Below are 23,263 nucleotides of genomic sequence, written 5' to 3'. Positions count from 1 at the left end.
CTTCGTCATACTAAAATTCACGAAGCCTACAGAGCGGCTCTAGCCTCGAGAGCCACTCTGGAGGCTCCGCAGCTGCTTTCTGGATGGCCAGAAAGCAGTCCACTCTTTCCCGAAAATAAATTCTGGCAGGTCGTGCGTCTTTGTCACAATAATAGCCTGCCATTCTGGAGCGCCATATACTGTGGAGGCCCAAGAGCCTTATGAGATCAAATGGTACCCCATCCTCATTGTCTGTGCTTAAATAACGAATTCCCCGCGCGTCAAGTGGTAGCTCTTTCTTTATTGTCCTTTGTAACACATCCCAAAAATAAACCCCTTCCCAGCAATGCAAAAAAACATGGTCTATTGTTTCGGGCTGTTTACAAATTAAGCAGTTCGATCCCCACGGTAAATAGAAATCCTTTCCTTCCAAAAACTTTTTAACTGGGAGTGTCCCGGTGTGTAATTTAAAAAAGAAGGTCTTTACTCCTGGTGGCACCTGCATTTTCTTTACCCTTTTTAAAACATCAGCTCCAGGACCTCCACTGTACAAGGCCCTGTACATAGGCTCTGGGAAAACAATATCACAAAGATCATGGTACAACTTGTGGGTCTCTCAGTAGGCACAGGCCACTTCCCACCGCGGGTTCGAGCTTCGCGCGAGCCAAGGGCCCCGATCAGCCGTCACCACACGCACCCTGGGGCACCGCTGCGGCGGCGTTCAACCTCTGAAGAGAGGAGAGCGGCTCGCCGCAAGAAACAGGCCTCCATGTTCACAAAGGAGACGTTTATTGACGCCGTCCTCCAGCGGTACATACACACACTCAACAGTCACCCCGTCCCGGGGCGCGCTCAGAGCAAGGCTCCGGTGCGCGCTCGGGGCAACAAGAGAAATGCGCGCCGCTAGCACGCCGCTGCAGGAGATTGTCCCCGCGGCAGTGCTGTGATCTCTCTCGTGTCGGCCGATGGGCCGTTTGCGAGAGAGAGTGGGCAGTCAACGCAAGGTGCGCCTGTCAGAGGTCGTTGGACCCCTGGACAGGCTCGAGCCGCGGCGGATCGAGGACCCACGCTGGCGAGCTCGAGTATGAACTGGTCCGAACGGCAGAGGCCGGCTCGGACGAACAGTAACGTACGCACCTTACGCTGTCTCGGAGGGGTCTCCTCTCTCCGGGCCCCGCTCGGAAGGTCGCGCGACCACCCCAAACGGGTCCCGAATTCCCGCCAAAAGTCACCAATGGCAAAGGCCCTTGGGAAGCCGGGGGCGGAGCTGCGGCCGAATGACAGCGATTAACCACCAGCCGTCTCTCCGCCGCCCGAGGCGGAAGAAAGGGAAAGAGAGCGACGCGGGATGCAACACCCTCTAAATACTTTCTTCAGGCCTCTCCAGGCCCTCCTTTCCACACGCGCTACGTCACGCCAAGTGTCCGGTCAGGCTGCTCACCAAGCGCGGCTCCGCTCCGCTCGGTTGTCTCCCTCGATGTGCTCGCGCTTGCCCGGGCAAGCACAGACACGAACGCAGTCTTGCAGTGAGCGTCTAGCTGCTGCTTGAGTCTTTCAGCCTGGCGTTGGGTGCATTTCCGTTCGCTCCTCGCACGGCTGTGTCTGTTTCGTGTGGCCGTTTCTTGTGTGGCGTGCGTACCTGTGCTAGCGCACGAATGGGAAACTGATTGCCTGCCGTGTAGCGAGTGCAACTTCGTGAAACATGGGCCGGTGCTGTGTTCCCGGGTGCCGCGGGAACTACCAGAATGGTCCCAAAGTACGTGTTTATTGCTTCCCAAGAGACGAAGTACGAAGAAAAGCCTGGTTGCGAGCCATTCCACGGAAGGATTTCACACCTACAGAGCATTCGAGGGTAAGACTCTGAAATATTGCTTAATAGGCGCTGGTAATTATCTTAGTTGTGAGCTGTCGCTCCCGGAAAGGCATGCTGTCTTTGTAGGCAATGATATCACTTCTTACACTTATGTATGAATTGTCCAGGAAGCATTTAGTTCTGTGGATGTGCATAAGGCTTGTGTAAAAGCTGTGTAAATATGTAAAAGCTGTTCACTATTCAGACTCTTTTTACTTAGTGTTTTAGGCAATGGAGAGTCATGGCGAATGGCCTTGCTTCATTTTCTCGTGCAGGTGTGTGAACTGCACTTCCACGCAGGCGACTTCATTACGACGTTGTCACACCAAGATGAACTGACAGGGAAAATAATAGAGGTGAAGCGTGACAGGCTACAGTTGAAGATTGATGCTGCGCCTTCTGTTTTTCCAAACTGCCCAAAATACTTGTCCTCAACGCCTGGACGGAGTGAATCGCCAGAGACGAAAAAAGCAAGAAGGGAAAACGCTGCTTTGCAGGAGGCTATGAGGAAGTCACTTCAGTCTAATGAGCTTGAACAGAAAAGAAACAAAGTTTCATCTTACGAGGAGTTCAAATCTAAGTTGCCTGGAATCTGCAACACGAAATTCTGGACCGTTTCTGTCGATGAGCAGTGCGTTAGGTTCCTTCTCATCGAGAATGATCCTTCACCTAATGTGAAATGCGCCTTGGTAGTTCTCCCTGATCTGTCACTTTCTGTTTTCTTGAATGGAGTGAAGCTTCTGTCGCTTCCTTCAGGCAGGATTCTGCCAGCTCAAGTATGCGACACCTCCAGCCTGTCCTTGCTGCTAGAAGAACTCGAGATAGGCTTGCATAATATACCTGAGGTGACGAAAGAGTCGAAACATACTAAAGTATTGCAGTTTGTCGGTTCACTGCTTGGAGACCTCATTGAGGACAGTGATACGACGAAAGAACAGTCTTCTTTGCTGAAATTTCTGGTTGAGCAGATAGAGCTTCTCCTCGCGAAACAGCATGTGTATAGCGCAGAGCTGCTGGTATTCGCCAGTATTTTGAATTCAATTTCTCCTCACGCATATCACTTCACAAGAGCTGCATCAAGAATCATTCTGCCCCATCCTTCCACACTGCGCCGTGTTTGCTCAAATTACAAAGCTGACCCTCTTGTGGAGCAAAATCAACCGCACTGTCTCTCCTACATCCGAGAACGAGTCAAATCAATGAAAGACCACGAGAAGACAGTGACCCTGATGATCGATGAGATCCACATAAAACCATACTTCGACTACAAAGGGGGCACAATAGTAGGATCGTCGGTTCATTCAACGGAACCAGCAACAACAGCCCATGTGTTCATGGTACAATCACTCCTTTCTGCAAACAAGGACGTCATTCACATATTACCTGTGAGCAAACTGAGCGCAGAAATTTTGCACGAGCATGCTAAGAACATAATCATTAATGTTGAGAAAATGGGGCTCAAAATTATCGCTGTGATAACGGACAACAATGCTCTGAACCGCAAGATGATGTCGTTATTTGCTACAAGTCCTCAGGTGAGCATTGTCTATCCCCATCCAGCCGATAACGCTCGCCCTCTTTTCTACGTGGTCGATCCTGTGCATCTCTTGAAGTGCATTAGGAACAATTGGATTAACCAGAAAAACCCTGGAACATGCCTCTATTTCCCTGAAATGGACTTGAGTGGAGCAATGCCCGAAGGGCCTCCTCGTATGAAAGCTGCTTCTTTCGCAGCTGTGCGGCAGCTTTATTCTTCAGAGAAGACGTCGCTTGTGAAGGCTGCTTACAGACTGAACGCAAAAGCCGTGAATCCAACCTCAATGGAGCGGCAAAATGTAAAGCTCGCTCTCGACGTCATTAATCAGTTTGTTTCAAATGCCCTCAGGACACATGGTTCCGCGTTCAAGATTCCTCAAGCTGAGTCGACTGCTCTTTTCATTGACGTTATCCTCACATGGTGGCAAATAGTCAATGTTAAGACCCCTTGCAAAGGCCAGAGGCTAAGGGACAGCATGCAAGACCCTGTAAGGTCTGTTGATGACACACAGTTAGCTTTCCTGAGCGGCGTTGTGGACTGGTTGGACGCTTGGGCAAGAATAAACATCACCAGTGGCTCGCTGACGAAAGAGACTCACAGTGCTTTGCGACTGACATGCTATTCTCTGGTAGAACTCTCGCGCTACTGCTTAGAAGAACTTCACTTCAAGTACGTACTGCTGGGCAAATTTCAGACGGATGCGCTAGAAGACCGGTTCGGCCGTTACCGCCAGCTGGCAGGATCACAGTACCACATTTCCGTGCGTCAGCTCTACGAATGTGAGAAGAAGCTTCGTCTTCAAAAACTTTTGACATTTCCACGCGAGGAAACAGAGTTTGAAGACGTAAGTGAGGATCTTGTCCCATGCAACTTTTCTGTGGCTGTCAGCGACGACGATATTACACACGCCCACTCTGACATGGATGCTATTGTCTACATTGCAGGATACGCTGCTCATGCTGCTTTAAAGAAGCTTTCATGTTCTGCTTGCTTCAGCACATTGGTGATTGAAAATCGAGAGATCGAAGCGGAAAATACTGCCATGATAGCTAACCTGTCGAGAGGAGGGCTGAAGTTTCCCCAGCCATGCACAGTTCACATGGTACTGATGACTAAACTAGTTGCAGAGAAGTTGTCTTTTGGAGCAACCGCGGAAGATTTTCTCTCCTGTAGAAATCAACGTGGTGTCGTGATTTCACAGACGATTTCCCTCCTGGACGAACACGACATTGAGACATGTGAAAATGGCCACACTGCACAAACTCTCCTGCGCTTGGTAGTACGCGTTGCAACCAACGTTGTTCTAAACAACTTTTGCAAACTAAGAAATGATGCCATACAAGACAATGCGCAGCAGAAGGCCGCAGCCCGGAAAGCAGCAACGCTTAAGAAGAAGTAAGTTTTATTCCCAAGCAATAAAAATGCTTTGCGCACACTTCATTGCTGGTGTCTCGTCGTTTTTTATTGTAAGGGTCAGATTAGCTGTACAAATACTCAACAGCGCAACATTATTGTGAGTGTCATTATTGCTGTGTGTGAAAGCTTTAAGCAAAACACAATACAGAATAAAACTAACACAATGCGCAGTAGACGGTGTTTTTTTTTTCAATGTTCACGAACTTCTACTTTAACAACTAGATATACGCATGTGCGGTCTGTGCGGATGGATTTTACCGCACGGCAGACATCATGTACGTGATAGAACCTAATAATTAGATGATTAATTGAAATTAACTAATCAATTTTTTATTATAATGACCAATAATGCGAAATTGGCGGCCGTATGCTAAATTGTTTATTATAAAAAACTGTATTAGCAGCTCGAACTTTCTTGACAATAAGGTGTTCTGCAATAAAAAAAATATATAAAGCAGATAAAATGATAGCCTAAGGCGCGCACAAACTAGCGAATTTCTTTTCTGCAGCAACGACAAAAATGAAAATGAAGGAATCACTTATAAGGCAGCTACGTACGGCAGTACCCGAATAGTGCAGACGGGCGCGGCGCGCTGAAATCGCGGAGCGCGGGGCCTGCACGGTCCCTTGGCGTGACGTCACGCGGCCGGTGGAGAGGCCTTAGCATTGAGAGGGTGTTGCGGGATGCCGCGCAGACGCCACGGCGGGAATCTAGCAGGCTTCCCACATCCTCCTCTCCTTAAATGCCCTCCTACCCATCGGCGAAAGCGTGCGGCAAAATAATAAAAAATAATAAAAAATTAATCCATATAAAACTACCACACTTCAGTTCCAGCCATAAACTCAAAAGACAAACAAACAAGAACAGAAAACAAACAACACTTGCATACGTTCCAAGGAGACAAAACTAACTACGCTGTACACTGTACACAAGGCCAGCTTACAGGTGGCCTGCAGCCTCATAATGTTCGATGGCGCGGCCCATTGGGCCTGTCGGCGGCCAACTCACGCTTTTTCTGCCTTCAGGGTCCCGGTGGACGATTTATTGACGGCGGTCCCATGTCCTCCACAAGGTCATCAAAGTTGAGCATCAGGACGTCGACGACGCTCGACGATCCCGAAGAGGACCCGCACGGGAAAGGGTGCTGTCCTTCCTGCCCCCCTCTCGGCGTTGCCTTTGTGCTTGGGAACACGCACGTCATCCCAGGCACGCACCGGCAGAGAAGCGGACATTGATCAGTCACAACGACCCGCTTGTCGGAATCGTTCCGAGGCGCCGTGGCAGGGGTCAAAGGACACACTCTTCAGACGCACTCTTCACGCTCCCCATAGCCACACAAAGACCATGCCGCGAGACACTCGCTCCTTAACGAGCAAACCACTCCCCAGCCGGAAGGGGAGACTTTCGCCGACCCCTCCGCGAACCAACCGGTCCCGTGTTCTTCCTCGCCGCACCCGTGGGGTCAGAACATAAATGCAAAGAAGACGCGCTGTACAAAAAAAAAGGCCATCTCTGCGCTACAAGAAAAGTGCAATCGCGAGTAGGCTGAACTTTACATATGTACAAGTCTGGTTTAAAAAAACTGAACGCCAACGCAAACATATATTACATATGTACAGATCTCGGAACGTTAGGAGAAACAACGAATAAACTGGAAACAAAAGCATGCTACAGACTGACTAAAACAAACGACTAAATAACTGCACAAGGCTGGAACTGAGCATGCGGCAAACAAAAAAAAGAGAGCTCCGTGCTTCACCTGGGGTAGGGCCCGACGAGAAAGCTCGCCAGCTAGCTGAGGCTGCGTGCCTTCGGTTGCGGAAGAGTCCGCCATCCGGCATCAATCACATCGGTGACCGTCGCCTCAGATTGTACCGGTGCTCGGTACGGTTGCGTTCCGCAGCACCAGTTGTGCCTTTGCGCTTGCTTGTGATACCAATGGGTACCGATGCAAACTCGTCAGACCGTGACGCATAGGCCTTCAGGTCTGCGATGTGGGCACGGCTGGTTTTTCCCGTAATGGGATCCTCCAGCAGGTACGCGAGCGGCGACCAGACTCTGACCACTCGGTACGGACCAAGCCACTTAGGAGCGAGCGAGGCTGAGAACCCCTTGCTCGCATCACTAAGAACGTGGTTACGCTTCAGGACAAGATCGCCCGCCTGAAAAGTCAGGCTGCGGTGCTTGCGGTCATACTGAGCCTTCTGTTGGGCTCTGGCTGCCGCCAAACTCTGCCTTGCTCTATTGAGAGCCCGACCAAGCCGGTCCCGAAGCGTCGACGCATAAACAGAGCAGTCTGCCCGCGTCTTCTCATCCCCGAGCTGGCTCTGCACGACGTTTGACATCGGATTCGCCAGCTCCCTCCCGAAATTGAGGAAGGCGGGAGAGAAACCAGTTGAGCGATTCTCAGCGGTTCGAATGGCGAACGCAAATTCGCTCAAATGGTCTGCCCAGTCCTTTTGACACTCGGCAAAGGCCGCCAGCATTGGCTTGAGCGTTCGGTTGATTCGCTCGGTCAGGTTGGACTGGGGATGGTAGGGTGAAGTGGTGTAGTGCTCAATTCCGAGGGAACGGCACGTGTTACCGAACACCCGAGCGGTGAAATAGGACGCATTGTCCGTGATCAGTCTCTCCGGAAAGCCGAACCGACAGAACACTTCCTGGAGTTTATCCAGCACCGCTCGTGCTGACACTTTCCGAAGCGGGTACAACTCGACCCATTTGGAAAAATGGTCAGCTACCACCATCAGGTGAATGAACCCCTGCTTACTCCTGGGGAAAGGCCCCATCAGATCGCAGGTGGCCATCTGCCACGGACGCACACTGTCAATTGGTTTCATCATTCCGGGCGGCTTGCCGCCCCTTGACTTCACCGCTTGACAGACATGGCAGGAACGGCAATAGCGGAAAATGTCACGCTTCATGCCGGGCCACGTCACCGATTGACTCAGTTTTGCAAAAACTTTGGAGCCACTCAGGTGACCGGCCAGTGGTTCGTCATGAGAAAATCGCAACAGTGCGCCTCTCAGACTTTTGGGGATAACCACCTTGAACGGGTCAATGGACTCATCATCGGTGGCTATGTATTTCAGCACGAGCCCGTCATGGCCCAGCAAATATGAATCCCCCGGGGCTCGCCGCGACCCAAGCTGGCTTTCACCCCCTGCGCCCGCTACAATACAAGTAGCGTCCCGGCGCTCCGTCTCCCTGAGACCGTCGCTCATCTCGCGACACATGGGGTCATTTTGCTGGGCTTTCAGCAGCTCTTTCCGGCTGAAAACGATTCCTGTTACCCCAGAGGGGGGCCTGGTCTCGTCCCCCTTCAGGTTTGCAGCCAAAATTTCCGCTCGCGACGGCGTCTCCGAGGCGCTCACGCGGAGCTTTGCCTCCCGCCCGCTTTGCGAAGCGCTGCTTGCCTGGTTAGCGGAATGGGTTAGCCCGTTTGCGGGCTCCCCCTCCTTGCCGCCCGGCGGCTCGTCCGCTTTTTCGCCCGCTCCGCCTGCTGGCGTCAAGGCGCCGCTGGCGAGTGGGGCACGGGATAACGCGTCAGCTACCACGTTCGTGCTCCCCTTTCGATACTGCACCGAAAAGTCGTAATGCTGTATCAGGAGAGCCCAGCGCGCCAGCCGACCCGCAGGCTCGCGGAGCCGCATCAGCCAACTGAGCGCACTGTGGTCTGTCTGCACCACGAATTGCGTTCCGTCAAGGTAGACGTCGAATTTACGCAGTGCAAACACGATGGCGAGGCACTCCTTCTCGGTCACGGAATAATTCCTCTCCGAGGGTAGCAAGGAGCGGCTGGCAAAGGCCAGCGGCTGCAGCACGCCATCGAAATCCTGTAGGAGAACTGCTCCTAAACCCAGATCGCTCGCGTCAGCCTGGACTACGAACTGTCTGGTCAGGTCGGGTAGCCTGAGCTGCGCTGTCTCGGCAATGGCACTAGACAGGAGGCGAAAGGATCGCTCTTGCTCGGGCCCCCATCGCCACGCGGCAGTCTTTCCCAAGAGCTTGGTCAACGGTGCCTGCACGCGGGCACAGGACGGGATGAACGACCGATAGAAATTGGCCATTCCCAGAAAACGGCGGAGGCCGCGTACGTCCTTGGACACGGGAAACTCGAGTATGGCTCGGAGTTTGTCCGCATCGGGCTCAATGGAGCCCTCGCCCAGCGTGAACCCTAGCAACTGAACTCGGGTCCGCGCTATTTGGGCTTTCGCAGGATTCAAAGTCATCCCAGCAGCCCGTACCCTCGCGAGCACGTCGGCAATGTGGCCTAAGTGCTCATCGAAGGTTCGTGAATAAATCACGATATCGTCCAGGTAGCACATGGCATGAGACCATTTCGCTTCCCCTAGGACGCGGTCCATGAGCCTCTGAAAAGTCGCAGGACCATTGCAGAGACCAAAGGGCATGCGAGTGAACTCAAACAGCCCTCTGTGGCACGTGAACGCGGTCTTAGACCGGTCAGCGTCCGCCATCTGGACCTGTAGGTAACCTTTGGAGGCATCTAGCGTGGAAAAGTACCGCGCACTGCCCAGGTTTCCTACGATTGAGCTGATCGTCGGGAGCGGATAGGCATCCTTTCGAGTCAGCGCATTCAGACGGCGATAATCCACACACAACCGGTGGCTGCCATCTTTCTTAGGCACCAACACAACCGGAGACGCCCAAGCGCTGGACGAGCGACGGATAATGTCCGCCGACAGCATCTCATCCAGCAACCCATCGATCACCTGCCTTTTCGCAAGGCTGACGGGTCTGGGGTTGCACTTCAAAGGAAGCGCATCTCCGGTGTGGATCTTGTGGCTCACTAAATTAGTACAGCCAGGTTGATCCGTGAAGAGCTCATCGTATTGACACAACAGTGCTGTCAAGCGAGCCTTCTGTGTGTCATCCAACGTTACCGCAAAGGCGGCCAGCGGATGTGGTGCCTGGTCGTGCCGCGCCGCTCGGTCCCAAAGGGGAGCGTGAACGACGGAACGCTCGACACAAGGGCTTGGCCCTGATCGCTGAGCGTGGCACTCTCCGAACGCCTTCACTGCACAGGCAGTTATCGACGCCGGTGGGCAGATGAACGGCTTCAGCTGGGAAAATGGTCCGTCGCGATAGCCGCCATTCGCAATGTCCACCGCGATCCCGGTTTTCAGGAGAAAGTCCCTTCCGAGAATCACGGGCACACTGAGCCCTGGGAGGTGGATGAAACGAGTGCGTCTCGTCCGCTCTCCCCACCTGACAGTCAGCCTCGCGGCGCCAGCCGAATGGGCTACGCCTTTCGCAAGGTTGAATGTCGTACGGCAGTCCCGCAAGCGCACCGAGTGCTTTTGCAAGTGGGACAACACCTCTTCACCGAACAAGGAGGCAGTGGCTCCCGTATCCAGTAACGCCAAAAATTCGCGGCCAGCAATGGTGACCGGAATAAACGGCGCGTGCGCATTAGCAAGGGAGCTTGCTCTGTACGCTGAGGGGATTAGCGAGGACTGGGCCGGTCGTCCCTTTACGACCGACCCGCGCCGCCATTTCCCTGCCTCAAAGGAGGCCTGGTTACGGGGCATTCTCTCGCTAAGTGCCCCGTCTCTTGACAGCGGAAACAGCGCACACCGCCGCGAGCTTGGTCGCGGAACAATGGCGCTTCTCCCTGCCTGGTTCCGCCCGTTGCACGGCCAAAGGGCCGGCTGATTCGGGTTTCCCCCTCCGCCGTGCGTTGGGGCGCTTGGCGTCCCTGGGCAGGCGGTCCAGAAAACGGTGCAGCGCAGGCTGTCCGTCTCCTGTAGGAGTAGGGATCGAGAGCTCTATCGCTCAACTCCCATACTTCGTTTTGCCCGCTAACGGCTGCAGAGGCAGCGTGTGCGGGTGGTCGCCGGTTGGGTAGGGGCATGGCTCCTCTCCATGCACAGCGTGGCTCGAGGGCCTCGCTTGCCGGCGGTGGCGGACGATAGGCGCGCGCGGCGAGAATGTCGCCTTGAATGCGCTTTGCCTCGGCGGCCAGCTCCTCAAAATCTCGGAACCGGCCTCCGCGCAGGTATGCCGAAAAAGTCGGATGTGCCTGCCTGATAGTCCTTTCCACACGTTCCTCGTTCGAGGCTCTGGGCTCGGCGATTGAGAAAAGGTCCTCCATCGCACGTACGTACTCCGGGAGTGACTCCTCCGGAGCCTGTGTACGGAGCTCCAACTCTCGCCGCATCCTACGCTCATAGTCAGCGGGCAGGAATTCGCGCAAGAATGCTGCACGGAACTCCTCGAGAGTCGCTGCCCGGTGGCCGGAAAGCCGATGCCACCTAGCTGCGGTGTCAGTCAGTGCTGCGGGGATCATGTGTGCAAGCACAACCTGATCAGTGAGACCCATAGCTCTCTGGTAATGGGTGAGGGACTCAAGGAAATCCCGGGCACTGAGGAGGTCATCATACCCGCGGTATGTTGGCATGGGCAACTTGACCGCGGGGTGAGACACCTTCGGCGCAGCCAAAAGCGTCTCAACCGCCCCTGACAGCGACTGAATCATCTGGGCAGCACTTCTTAGCAGCGACTGCGCCCCGGCCTCAGAGGAGGCTTGGGCGGGCTGCACGAACGCAGGGGGCAAGGCGCCCAGTTCGATGAGCGGCGCGGTTTCCACAGGGAGCCGGGCCAGCGCCTCGACGTTCCCAGAGCAGAATTGACTGCTCGCGGGGCACGGCTGCTGCTGTGCAGGACGGCCGGTTGCGGCAGCGTCGCACGCACCACTTTCGCACTGGGTGCAAAGCACGCACAGCGGAGGCATGTGATTGACGGGTGCACCGCAGGGTGCTCCCGATACAGCTCCAATGGGAGCTGCGTGATCGACGTTGGGGGTTGTAGCGCCGTATGCCCCAATGGGGGCCGCGGCCAACCACGGTGTCTGGCTATTCGAAGGAACAGCAGCCAACGGATCAAAGGACGCTTCGTCTCCTAAGGGAGCCGACACGTAGCTGCCGAGTGCCCCGATGGGGGTGGCAGACATGGTGCGCAAGCGTGATCGTCAAGGCGACCTGCTCGGCAAATGTGCTATCAAAGGCTAAGAGCCAGTGACTTAGCACGTTGGGCGCCAGTTGTGGGTTTCTCAGTAGGCACAGGCCACTACCCACCGCGGGTTCGAGCTTCGCGCGAGCCAAGGGCCCCGATCAGCCGTCACCACACGCACCCTGGGGCACCGCTGCGGCGGCGTTCAACCTCTGAAGAGAGGAGAGCGGCTCGCCGCAAGAAACAGGCCTCCAAGTTCACAAAGGAGACGTTTATTGACGCCGTCCTCCAGCGGTACATACACACACTCAACAGTCACCCCGTCCCGGGGCGCGCTCAGAGCAAGGCTCCGGTGCGCGCTCGGGGCAACAAGAGAAATGCGCGCCGCTAGCACGCCGCTGCAGGAGATTGTCCCCGCGGCAGTGCTGTGATCTCTCTCGTGTCGGCCGATGGGCCGTTTGCGAGAGAGAGTGGGCAGTCAACGCAAGGTGCGCCTGTCAGAGGTCGTTGGACCCCTGGACAGGCTCGAGCCGCGGCGGATCGAGGACCCACGCTGGCGAGCTCGAGTATGAACTGGTCCGAACGGCAGAGGCCGGCTCCGACGAACAGTAACGTACGCACCTTACGCTGTCTCGGAGGGGTCTCCTCTCTCCGGGCCCCGCTCGGAAGGTCGCGCGACCACCCCAAACGGGTCCCGAATTCCCGCCAAAAGTCACCAATGGCAAAGGCCCTTGGGAAGCCGGGGGCGGAGCTGCGGCCGAATGACAGCATTTAACCACCAGCCGTCTCTCCGCCGCCCGAGGCGGAAGAAAGGGAAAGAGAGCGACGCGGGATGCCGCGCAGACGCCACGGCGGGAATCTAGCAGGCTTCCCACAAACTTCTTTCTTTTAGTTTTATACAAATAATCGCTAGAAAAACGCGCTGAAAGAAACCTAACACTTGCTACAATCTCTTTGTAGTAACCGAAAATTCCACCCGAGAGCTCTTCTGTGGTAACAACAAACTCGGGCAGCAATCGCCGCAGCCTCACCTGGCACACGGTGCGCAAGAACGGGTCTGAGACGTCGCGAAAAAACAAAAAACGGTTCACCAGCTGCCTTAAAAAGAGGTGCCCTAGCCCCAACCCCCCGTCTTTTACCCGCCGGAACAGGTTCGTTCGGCTGCAACGTTCCCATTCGGAAGCCCATATAAAGACGGCAAAAATCCGGTGTAACTTCTGAATGTGCACCCGAGAGCAATGCAAAACCTGCATCACATACCAGAGCTTGCTAATAAAAAACAGGTTGCAGACTGTAGCTCTGGCGAAAATGGAGAGATTGGTGCCTTTCCATATTCCAGCTCTGTCACGTGCTTCTTTCGTTTGCTGCTTCCAATACTCCTCGCTTTCGCGATAAGCATCGACCGGAACACCCAAATACTTGCCCGGTGTCGTCGTCCACGGTACGTTGGCAAAATGGTCCGGGTGGGATGGCCACCATCCATGCCAGAGTCCTAGGCATTTGTACTTCCAAAGTACATATACTAAAATTGGAACGATAGAGAGAAGATTAGCATGGCCCCTGAGCATGGTATGGCCGATGGCGAGAAATACACTTTTCGAAGCGCTTATGTAGTGTCATAGCCTCCTTTATACTGTAGTGTATGCAGCCGCTCCCGAATGCAAAACTTCGCACGAATACTTCCCTCGCTCGTGGCAACAGGCGCCGAGCGTGCAATTACGTGCCCTGGGCTTTTCTCAGCCGTTCTGGCGATCGTAACGCACTGCGGCATGCATGGAAAGAGCAGCGGGAGCAAGCCTCTGGTGTTGACACATGGACCGGGCAAGGAAAGCGTGTCGACTATATCGATGAACGCTAATTGTGCGCTACTGCGCAGTCTTATGCGCTAACTGGGACTCCCTGTTATCTAGGCGCATTGCCGAGTTTAATCTGCACTGTACACGCCGCCGTAGACGTCAGAATGACAGCCGGGAAGCCGGGCGGTCGCTTTTCAGTTTTGCCGCAAGCACGCGTGCACGGAATTTCGTGTCCGCACGTACGTACATTGCCAGTGGGAATGTGTTATTTATAACAATAACGCGAAACCTCCTACAGTTGCACGAGGCATATCGGATAAATGATATAACTATGAGGCAAAAAAAAAAGCGTTAGAGACGAAAAAAATGCAAAAGAAGTGCCATCAGCACTCGGTGTTCCCAGGTGGTCTCCCTCCCAAGTACTGACCGAGCCCAATGCTGCTTAGCTTCGGTGATCGGACGAGAACCGGCGTATTCAGCATGGTATGGCCGATGGCGAGAAATACACTTTTCGAAGCGCTTATGTAGTGTCATAGCCTCCTTTATACTGTAGTGTATGCAGCCGCTCCCGAATGCAAAACTTCGCACGAATACTTCCCTCGCTCGTGGCAACAGGCGCCGAGCGTGCAATTACGTGCCCTGGGCTTTTCTCAGCCGTTCTGGCGATCGTAACGCACTGCGGCATGCATCGAAAGAGCAGCGGGAGCAAGCCTCTGGTGTTGACACATGGACCGGGCAAGGAAAGCGTGTCGACTATATCGATGAACGCTAATTGTGCGCTACTGCGCAGTCTTATGCGCTAACTGGGACTCCCTGTTATCTAGGCGCATTGCCGAGTTTAATCTGCACTGTACACGCCGCAGTAGACGTCAGAATGACAGCCGGGAAGCCGGGCGGTCGCTTTTCAGTTTTGCCGCAAGCACGCGTGCACGGAATTTCGCGTCCGCACGTACGTACATTGCCAGTGGGAATGTGTTATTTATAACAATAACGCGAAACCTCCTACAGTTGCACGAGGCATATCGGATAAATGATATAACTATGAGGCAAAAAAAAAGCGTTAGAGACGAAAAAAATGCAAAAGAAGTGCCATCAGCACTCGGTGTTCCCAGGTGGTCTCCCTCCCAAGTACTGACCGAGCACAATGCTGCTTAGCTTCGGTGATCGGACGAGAACCGGCGTATTCAGCATGGAAGCTGCATAGAGTGTTTGCTGTCTTTATTTGGAGCTCAAATTGGGAGCGAACAAGTCGAGTTAATCTGTTCCTTCCGGTCAAAAGGGGCGGCCTTGGTCTTTCTAATTTGTTTCTGCAGCAAGTTGTCTCAAGAGTTTTGTTTCTACGTGATCAAACCGATCCCTTGTTGCGCACAATGTTGCAGGTGCGCTTAGGCAACGTGTTGCCGGAATTTGTTGTGTCCAGTTACCCGGCCACGAATCGTGCTGTAACAGGTTTTTTGCGTGAAGTTGTGGCAGCCTTTCGCACTTTGAGCGCTCACTTTTCTACACAGTATCTATCTGCTGTACCCAGGAACAAACTGTACAAAGATTTGCTAGATATATTTATACCTGCTCCCTTATACCGTTCCTTTTGCTGCGGAGGCCCAGGCAAAGATGTGTTAAAGCGAGTTAAGAAGATGCCGGTAAGACCGACTGTCAAATCCTTTTTCTTTAAACTTCATACCGGTACCCTTCCGGTGAAAACATGGCTAAACGATAAAGGCATTTTTGTGCCCTGGACCACCGACTGCATACTCTGCAAAAAACCCGAGACCATCGAACATGTGTTTATCGACTGCTGGGACCCGGTTTTCCACTGGGACATCTTGCAAAGAACATTGAAGAAAGAACTACCTGTAACTCCTTATGGCATCCGGTTTCTACCTATAGAAAGTGAGGAGGTTCCTTACGACATGTTTATGCTACTGGGCCTCCACAGCATCTGGAAAACGAGAATGGCGGCCAGGCACGCCGACGCAAATGTGCGACCAGTGAGAGAAAACTTTATAGAAAGTGCAGTTTTCCTGAGAGATGTTCTCCGCAGTCAACCCCAGCCGCCGGACTGGGTGGCAGTTATGGATGAACTGATTAACATGAAAAAGTTTTAACCCATTGTCTCGGCCAAAGTGTGGCTAGAGATTTTTATGTATTGTTTACCGGTAATAAAGAAAAAAAAATGGCCGATGGCGAGAAATACACTTTTCGAAGCGCTTATGTAGTGCCATAGCCTCCTTTATACTGTAGTGTATGCAGCCGCTCCCGAATGCAAAACTTCGCACGAATACTTCCCTCGCTCGTGGCAACAGGCGCCGAGCGTGCAATTACGTGCCCTGGGCTTTTCTCAGCCGTTCTGGCGATCGTAACGCACTGCGGCATGCATCGAAAGAGCAGCGGGAGCAAGCCTCTGGTGTTGACACATGGACCGGGCAAGGAAAGCGTGTCGACTATATCGATGAACGCTAATTGTGCGCTACTGCGCAGTCTTATGCGCTAACTGGGACTCCCTGTTATCTAGGCGCATTGCCGAGTTTAATCTGCACTGTACACGCCGCCGTAGACGTCAGAATGACAGCCGGGCGGTCGCTTTTCAGTTTTGCCGCAAGCACGCGTGCACGGAATTTCGCGTCCGCACGTACGTACATTGCCAGTGGGAATGTGTTATTTATAACAATAACGCGAAACCTCCTACAGTTGCACGAGGCATATCGGATAAATGATATAACTATGAGGCAAAAAAAAAGCGTTAGAGACGAAAAAAATGCAAAAGAAGTGCCATCAGCACTCGGTGCTCCCAGGTGGTCTCCCTCCCAAGTACTGACCGAGCCCAATGCTGCTTAGCTTCGGTGATCGGACGAGAACCGGCGTATTCAGCATGGTATGGCCGATGGCGAGAAACACACTTTTCGAAGCGCTTATGTAGTGTCATAGCCTCCTTTATACTGTAGTGTATGCAGCCGCTCCCGAATGCAAAACTTCGCACGAATACTTCCCTCGCTCGTGGCAACAGGCGCCGAGCGTGCAATTACGTGCCCTGGGCTTTTCTCAGCCGTTCTGGCGATCGTAACGCACTGCGGCATGCATGGAAAGAGCAGCGGGAGCAAGCCTCTGGTGTTGACACATGAACCGGGCAAGGAAAGCGTGTCGACTATATCGATGAACGCTAATTGTGCGCTACTGCGCAGTCTTATGCGCTAACTGGGACTCCCTGTTATCTAGGCGCATTGCCGAGTTTAATCTGCACTGTACACGCCGCCGTAGACGTCAGAATGACAGCCGGGCGGTCGCTTTTCAGTTTTGCCGCAAGCACGCGTGCACGGAATTTCGCGTCCGCACGTACGTACATTGCCAGTGGGAATGTGTTATTTATAACAATAACGCGAAACCTCCTACAGTTGCACGAGGCATATCGGATAAATGATATAACTATAAGGCAAAAAAAAAGCGTTAGTGAGGAAAAAAAATGCAAAAGAAGTGCCATCAGCACTCGGTGTTCCCAGGTGGTCTCCCTCCCAAGTACTGACCGAGCCCAATGCTGCTTAGCTTCGGTGATCGGACGAGAACCGGCGTATTCAGCATGGTATGGCCGATGGCGAGAAATACACTTTTCGAAGCGCTTATGTAGTGTCATAGCCTCCTTTATACTGTAGTGTATGCAGCCGCTCCCGAATGCAAAACTTCGCACGAATACTTCCCTCGCTCGTGGCAACAGGCGCCGAGCGTGCAATTACGTGCCCTGGGCTTTTCTCAGCCATTCTGGCGATCGTAACGCACTGCGGCATGCATCGAAAGAGCAGCGGGAGCAAGCCTCTGGTGTTGACACATGGACCGGGCAAGGAAAGCGTGTCGACTATATCGATGAACGCTAATTGTGCGCTACTGCGCAGTCTTATGCGCTAACTGGGGCTCCCTGTTATCTAGGCGCATTGCCGAGTTTAATCTGCACTGTACACGCCGCCGTAGACGTCAGAATGACAGCCGGGCGGTCGCTTTTCAGTTTTGCCGCAAGCACGCGTGCACGGAATTTCGCGTCCGCACGTACGTACATTGCCAGTGGGAATGTGTTATTTATAACAATAACGCGAAACCTCCTACAGTTGCACGAGGCATATCGGATAAATGATATAACTATGAGGCAAAAAAAAAGCGTTAGAGACGAAAAAAATGCAAAAGAAGTGCCATCAGCACTCGGTGTTCCCAGGTGGTCTCCCTCCCAAGTACTGACCGAGCACAATGCTGCTTAGCTTCGGTGATTGGACGAGAACAGGCGTATTCAGCATGGTATGGCCGATGGCGAGAAATACACTTTTCGAAGCGCTTATGTAGTGTCATAGCCTCCTTTATACTGTAGTGTATGCAGCCGCTCCCGAATGCAAAACTTCGCACGAATACTTCCCTCGCTCGTGGCAACAGGCGCCGAGCGTGCAATTACGTGCCCTGGGCTTTTCTCAGCCGTTCTGGCGATCGTAACGCACTGCGGCATGCATGGAAAGAGCAGCGGGAGCAAGCCTCTGGTGTTGACACATGAACCGGGCAAGGAAAGCGTGTCGACTATATCGATGAACGCTAATTGTGCGCTACTGCGCAGTCTTATGCGCTAACTGGGACTCCCTGTTATCTAGGCGCATTGCCGAGTTTAATCTGCACTGTACACGCCGCCGTAGACGTCAGAATGACAGCCGGGCGGTCGCTTTTCAGTTTTGCCGCAAGCACGCGTGCACGGAATTTCGCGTCCGCACGTACGTACATTGCCAGTGGGAATGTGTTATTTATAACAATAACGCGAAACCTCCTACAGTTGCACGAGGCATATCGGATAAATGATATAACTATGAGGCAAAAAAAAAGCGTTACAGACGAAAAAAATGCAAAAGAAGTGCCATCAGCACTCGGTGTTCCCAGGTGGTCTCCCTCCCAAGTACTGACCGAGCCCAATGCTGCTTAGCTTCGGTGATCGGACGAAAACCGGCGTATTCAGCATGGTATGGCCGATGGCGAGAAATACACTTTTCGAAGCGCTTATGTAGTGTCATAGCCTCCTTTATACTGTAGTGTATGCAGCCGCTCCCGAATGCAAAACTTCGCACGAATACTTCCCTCGCTCGTGGCAACAGGCGCCGAGCGTGCAATTACGTGCCCTGGGCTTTTCTCAGCCATTCTGGCGATCGTAACGCACTGCGGCATGCATCGAAAGAGCAGCGGGAGCAAGCCTCTGGTGTTGACACATGGACCGGGCAAGGAAAGCGTGTCGACTATATCGATGAACGCTAATTGTGCGCTACTGCGCAGTCTTATGCGCTAACTGGGACTCCCTGTTATCTAGGCGCGTTGCCGAGTTTAATCTGCACTGTACACGCCGCCGTAGACGTCAGAATGACAGCCGGGAAGCCGGGCGGTCGCTTTTCAGTTTTGCCGCAAGCACGCGTGCACGGAATTTCGCGTCCGCACGTACGTACATTGCCAGTGGGAATGTGTTATTTATAACAATAACGCGAAACCTCCTACAGTTGCACGAGGCATATCGGATAAATGATATAACTATGAGGCAAAAAAAAAGCGTTAGAGACGAAAAAAATGCAAAAGAAGTGCCATCAGCACTCGGTGTTCCCAGGTGGTCTCCCTCCCAAGTACTGACCGAGCACAATGCTGCTTAGCTTCGGTGATCGGACGAGAACCGGCGTATTCAGCATGGAAGCTGCATAGAGTGTTTGCTGTCTTTATTTGGAGCTCAAATTGGGAGCGAACAAGTCGAGTTAATCTGTTCCTTCCGGTCAAAAGGGGCGGCCTTGGTCTTTCTAATTTGTTTCTGCAGCAAGTTGTCTCAAGAGTTTTGTTTCTACGTGATCAAACCGATCCCTTGTTGCGCACAATGTTGCAGGTGCGCTTAGGCAACGTGTTGCCGGAATTTGTTGTGTCCAGTTACCCGGCCACGAATCGTGCTGTAACAGGTTTTTTGCGTGAAGTTGTGGCAGCCTTTCGCACTTTGAGCGCTCACTTTTCTACACAGTATCTATCTGCTGTACCCAGGAACAAACTGTACAAAGATTTGCTAGATATATTTATACCTGCTCCCTTATACCGTTCCTTTTGCTGCGGAGGCCCAGGCAAAGATGTGTTAAAGCGAGTTAAGAAGATGCCGGTAAGACCGACTGTCAAATCCTTTTTCTTTAAACTTCATACCGGTACCCTTCCGGTGAAAACATGGCTAAACGATAAAGGCATTTTTGTGCCCTGGACCACCGACTGCATACTCTGCAAAAAACCCGAGACCATCGAACATGTGTTTATCGACTGCTGGGACCCGGTTTTCCACTGGGACATCTTGCAAAGAACATTGAAGAAAGAACTACCTGTAACTCCTTATGGCATCCGGTTTCTACCTATAGAAAGTGAGGAGGTTCCTTACGACATGTTTATGCTACTGGGCCTCCACAGCATCTGGAAAACGAGAATGGCGGCCAGGCACGCCGACGCAAATGTGCGACCAGTGAGAGAAAACTTTATAGAAAGTGCAGTTTTCCTGAGAGATGTTCTCCGCAGTCAACCCCAGCCGCCGGACTGGGTGGCAGTTATGGATGAACTGATTAACATGAAAAAGTTTTAACCCATTGTCTCGGCCAAAGTGTGGCTAGAGATTTTTATGTATTGTTTACCGGTAATAAAGAAAAAAAATGGCCGATGGCGAGAAATACACTTTTCGAAGCGCTTATGTAGTGCCATAGCCTCCTTTATACTGTAGTGTATGCAGCCGCTCCCGAATGCAAAACTTCGCACGAATACTTCCCTCGCTCGTGGCAACAGGCGCCGAGCGTGCAATTACGTGCCCTGGGCTTTTCTCAGCCGTTCTGGCGATCGTAACGCACTGCGGCATGCATCGAAAGAGCAGCGGGAGCAAGCCTCTGGTGTTGACACATGGACCGGGCAAGGAAAGCGTGTCGACTATATCGATGAACGCTAATTGTGCGCTACTGCGCAGTCTTATGCGCTAACTGGGACTCCCTGTTATCTAGGCGCATTGCCGAGTTTAATCTGCACTGTACACGCCGCCGTAGACGTCAGAATGACAGCCGGGCGGTCGCTTTTCAGTTTTGCCGCAAGCACGCGTGCACGGAATTTCGCGTCCGCACGTACGTACATTGCCAGTGGGAATGTGTTATTTATAACAATAACGCGAAACCTCCTACAGTTGCACGAGGCATATCGGATAAATGATATAACTATGAGGCAAAAAAAAAGCGTTAGAGACGAAAAAAATGCAAAAGAAGTGCCATCAGCACTCGGTGCTCCCAGGTGGTCTCCCTCCCAAGTACTGACCGAGCCCAATGCTGCTTAGCTTCGGTGATCGGACGAGAACCGGCGTATTCAGCATGGTATGGCCGATGGCGAGAAACACACTTTTCGAAGCGCTTATGTAGTGTCATAGCCTCCTTTATACTGTAGTGTATGCAGCCGCTCCCGAATGCAAAACTTCGCACGAATACTTCCCTCGCTCGTGGCAACAGGCGCCGAGCGTGCAATTACGTGCCCTGGGCTTTTCTCAGCCGTTCTGGCGATCGTAACGCACTGCGGCATGCATCGAAAGAGCAGCGGGAGCAAGCCTCTGGTGTTGACACATGGACCGGGCAAGGAAAGCGTGTCGACTATATCGATGAACACTAATTGTGCGCTACTGCGCAGTCTTATGCGCTAACTGGGACTCCCTGTTATCTAGGCGCATTGCCGAGTTTAATCTGCACTGTACACGCCGCCGTAGACGTCAGAATGACAGCCGGGAAGCCGGGCGGTCGCTTTTCAGTTTTGCCGCAAGCACGCGTGCACGGAATTTCGCGTCCGCACGTACGTACATTGCCAGTGGGAATGTGTTATTTATAACAATAACGCGAAACCTCCTACAGTTGCACGAGGCATATCGGATAAATGATATAACTATGAGGCAAAAAAAAAAGCGTTAGAGACGAAAAAAATGCAAAAGAAGTGCCATCAGCACTCGGTGTTCCCAGGTGGTCTCCCTCCCAAGTACTGACCGAGCCCAATGCTGCTTAGCTTCGGTGATTGGACGAGAACAGGCGTATTCAGCATGGTATGGCCGATGGCGAGAAATACACTTTTCGAAGCGCTTATGTAGTGTCATAGCCTCCTTTATACTGTAGTGTATGCAGCCGCTCCCGAATGCAAAACTTCGCACGAATACTTCCCTCGCTCGTGGCAACAGGCGCCGAGCGTGCAATTACGTGCCCTGGGCTTTTCTCAGCCGTTCTGGCGATCGTAACGCACTGCGGCATGCATGGAAAGAGCAGCGGGAGCAAGCCTCTGGTGTTGACACATGAACCGGGCAAGGAAAGCGTGTCGACTATATCGATGAACGCTAATTGTGCGCTACTGCGCAGTCTTATGCGCTAACTGGGACTCCCTGTTATCTAGGCGCATTGCCGAGTTTAATCTGCACTGTACACGCCGCCGTAGACGTCAGAATGACAGCCGGGCGGTCGCTTTTCAGTTTTGCCGCAAGCACGCGTGCACGGAATTTCGCGTCCGCACGTACGTACATTGCCAGTGGGAATGTGTTATTTATAACAATAACGCGAAACCTCCTACAGTTGCACGAGGCATATCGGATAAATGATATAACTATGAGGCAAAAAAAAAGCGTTACAGACGAAAAAAATGCAAAAGAAGTGCCATCAGCACTCGGTGTTCCCAGGTGGTCTCCCTCCCAAGTACTGACTGAGCCCAATGCTGCTTAGCTTCGGTGATCGGACGAAAACCGGCGTATTCAGCATGGTATGGCCGATGGCGAGAAATACACTTTTCGAAGCGCTTATGTAGTGTCATAGCCTCCTTTATACTGTAGTGTATGCAGCCGCTCCCGAATGCAAAACTTCGCACGAATACTTCCCTCGCTCGTGGCAACAGGCGCCGAGCGTGCAATTACGTGCCCTGGGCTTTTCTCAGCCATTCTGGCGATCGTAACGCACTGCGGCATGCATCGAAAGAGCAGCGGGAGCAAGCCTCTGGTGTTGACACATGGACCGGGCAAGGAAAGCGTGTCGACTATATCGATGAACGCTAATTGTGCGCTACTGCGCAGTCTTATGCGCTAACTGGGACTCCCTGTTATCTAGGCGCATTGCCGAGTTTAATCTGCACTGTACACGCCGCCGTAGACGTCAGAATGACAGCCGGGAAGCCGGGCGGTCGCTTTTCAGTTTTGCCGCAAGCACGCGTGCACGGAATTTCGCGTCCGCACGTACGTACATTGCCAGTGGGAATGTGTTATTTATAACAATAACGCGAAACCTCCTACAGTTGCACGAGGCATATCGGATAAATGATATAACTATGAGGCAAAAAAAAAGCGTTAGAGACGAAAAAAATGCAAAAGAAGTGCCATCAGCACTCGGTGTTCCCAGGTGGTCTCCCTCCCAAGTACTGACCGAGCCCAATGCTGCTTAGCTTCGGTGATCGGACGAGAACCGGCGTATTCAGCATGGTATGGCCGATGGCGAGAAATACACTTTTCGAAGCGCTTATGTAGTGTCATAGCCTCCTTTATACTGTAGTGTATGCAGCCGCTCCCGAATGCAAAACTTCGCACGAATACTTCCCTCGCTCGTGGCAACAGGCGCCGAGCGTGCATTTACGTGCCCTGGGCTTTTCTCAGCCGTTCTGGCGATCGTAACGCACTGCGGCATGCATCGAAAGAGCAGCGGGAGCAA

The 23,263-nt window shown here is 52.8% G+C and overlaps 7 non-coding genes and 5 pseudogenes across 7 annotated transcripts; 1 reads left to right on the top strand and 11 right to left on the bottom strand.

The window, feature by feature from the left end:
- Positions 1-13,259: 13,259 nt before the first annotated feature.
- LOC144130759 (U6 spliceosomal RNA) lies at positions 13,260-13,355 on the top strand (annotated as a pseudogene).
- A 576-nt stretch (positions 13,356-13,931) lies between these two features.
- LOC144130898 (5S ribosomal RNA) lies at positions 13,932-14,050 on the bottom strand. The gene has a single exon (XR_013314325.1). It is a non-coding gene; the product is annotated as a 5S ribosomal RNA (ribosomal RNA).
- Positions 14,051-14,641: 591 nt separating this feature from the next.
- On the bottom strand, positions 14,642-14,757 carry LOC144130665 (5S ribosomal RNA; annotated as a pseudogene).
- Positions 14,758-16,320: 1,563 nt separating this feature from the next.
- Positions 16,321-16,439, bottom strand: LOC144131119 (5S ribosomal RNA). Its single transcript, XR_013314536.1, has one exon. It is a non-coding gene; the product is annotated as a 5S ribosomal RNA (ribosomal RNA).
- Positions 16,440-17,022: 583 nt separating this feature from the next.
- LOC144130897 (5S ribosomal RNA) lies at positions 17,023-17,141 on the bottom strand. The gene has a single exon (XR_013314324.1). It is a non-coding gene; the product is annotated as a 5S ribosomal RNA (ribosomal RNA).
- A 582-nt stretch (positions 17,142-17,723) lies between these two features.
- On the bottom strand, positions 17,724-17,842 carry LOC144130632 (5S ribosomal RNA; annotated as a pseudogene).
- A 582-nt stretch (positions 17,843-18,424) lies between these two features.
- Positions 18,425-18,543, bottom strand: LOC144131156 (5S ribosomal RNA). The gene has a single exon (XR_013314573.1). It is a non-coding gene; the product is annotated as a 5S ribosomal RNA (ribosomal RNA).
- Positions 18,544-19,134: 591 nt separating this feature from the next.
- Positions 19,135-19,250, bottom strand: LOC144130664 (5S ribosomal RNA; annotated as a pseudogene).
- Positions 19,251-20,812: 1,562 nt separating this feature from the next.
- LOC144131118 (5S ribosomal RNA) lies at positions 20,813-20,931 on the bottom strand. The gene has a single exon (XR_013314534.1). It is a non-coding gene; the product is annotated as a 5S ribosomal RNA (ribosomal RNA).
- Positions 20,932-21,522: 591 nt separating this feature from the next.
- On the bottom strand, positions 21,523-21,641 carry LOC144130581 (5S ribosomal RNA; annotated as a pseudogene).
- A 582-nt stretch (positions 21,642-22,223) lies between these two features.
- On the bottom strand, positions 22,224-22,342 carry LOC144130538 (5S ribosomal RNA). The gene has a single exon (XR_013314148.1). It is a non-coding gene; the product is annotated as a 5S ribosomal RNA (ribosomal RNA).
- Positions 22,343-22,932: 590 nt separating this feature from the next.
- LOC144130896 (5S ribosomal RNA) lies at positions 22,933-23,051 on the bottom strand. The gene has a single exon (XR_013314323.1). It is a non-coding gene; the product is annotated as a 5S ribosomal RNA (ribosomal RNA).
- Between the last annotated feature and the right edge of the window lie 212 nt (positions 23,052-23,263).

Source organism: Amblyomma americanum, chromosome 4 (genome assembly GCF_052857255.1).
Source record: "Amblyomma americanum isolate KBUSLIRL-KWMA chromosome 4, ASM5285725v1, whole genome shotgun sequence".
Taxonomy (NCBI): domain Eukaryota; kingdom Metazoa; phylum Arthropoda; class Arachnida; order Ixodida; family Ixodidae; genus Amblyomma; species Amblyomma americanum.
Note: the sequence above shows the minus strand (reverse complement) of the source record. Positions and strands in the feature narration are given on the sequence as shown.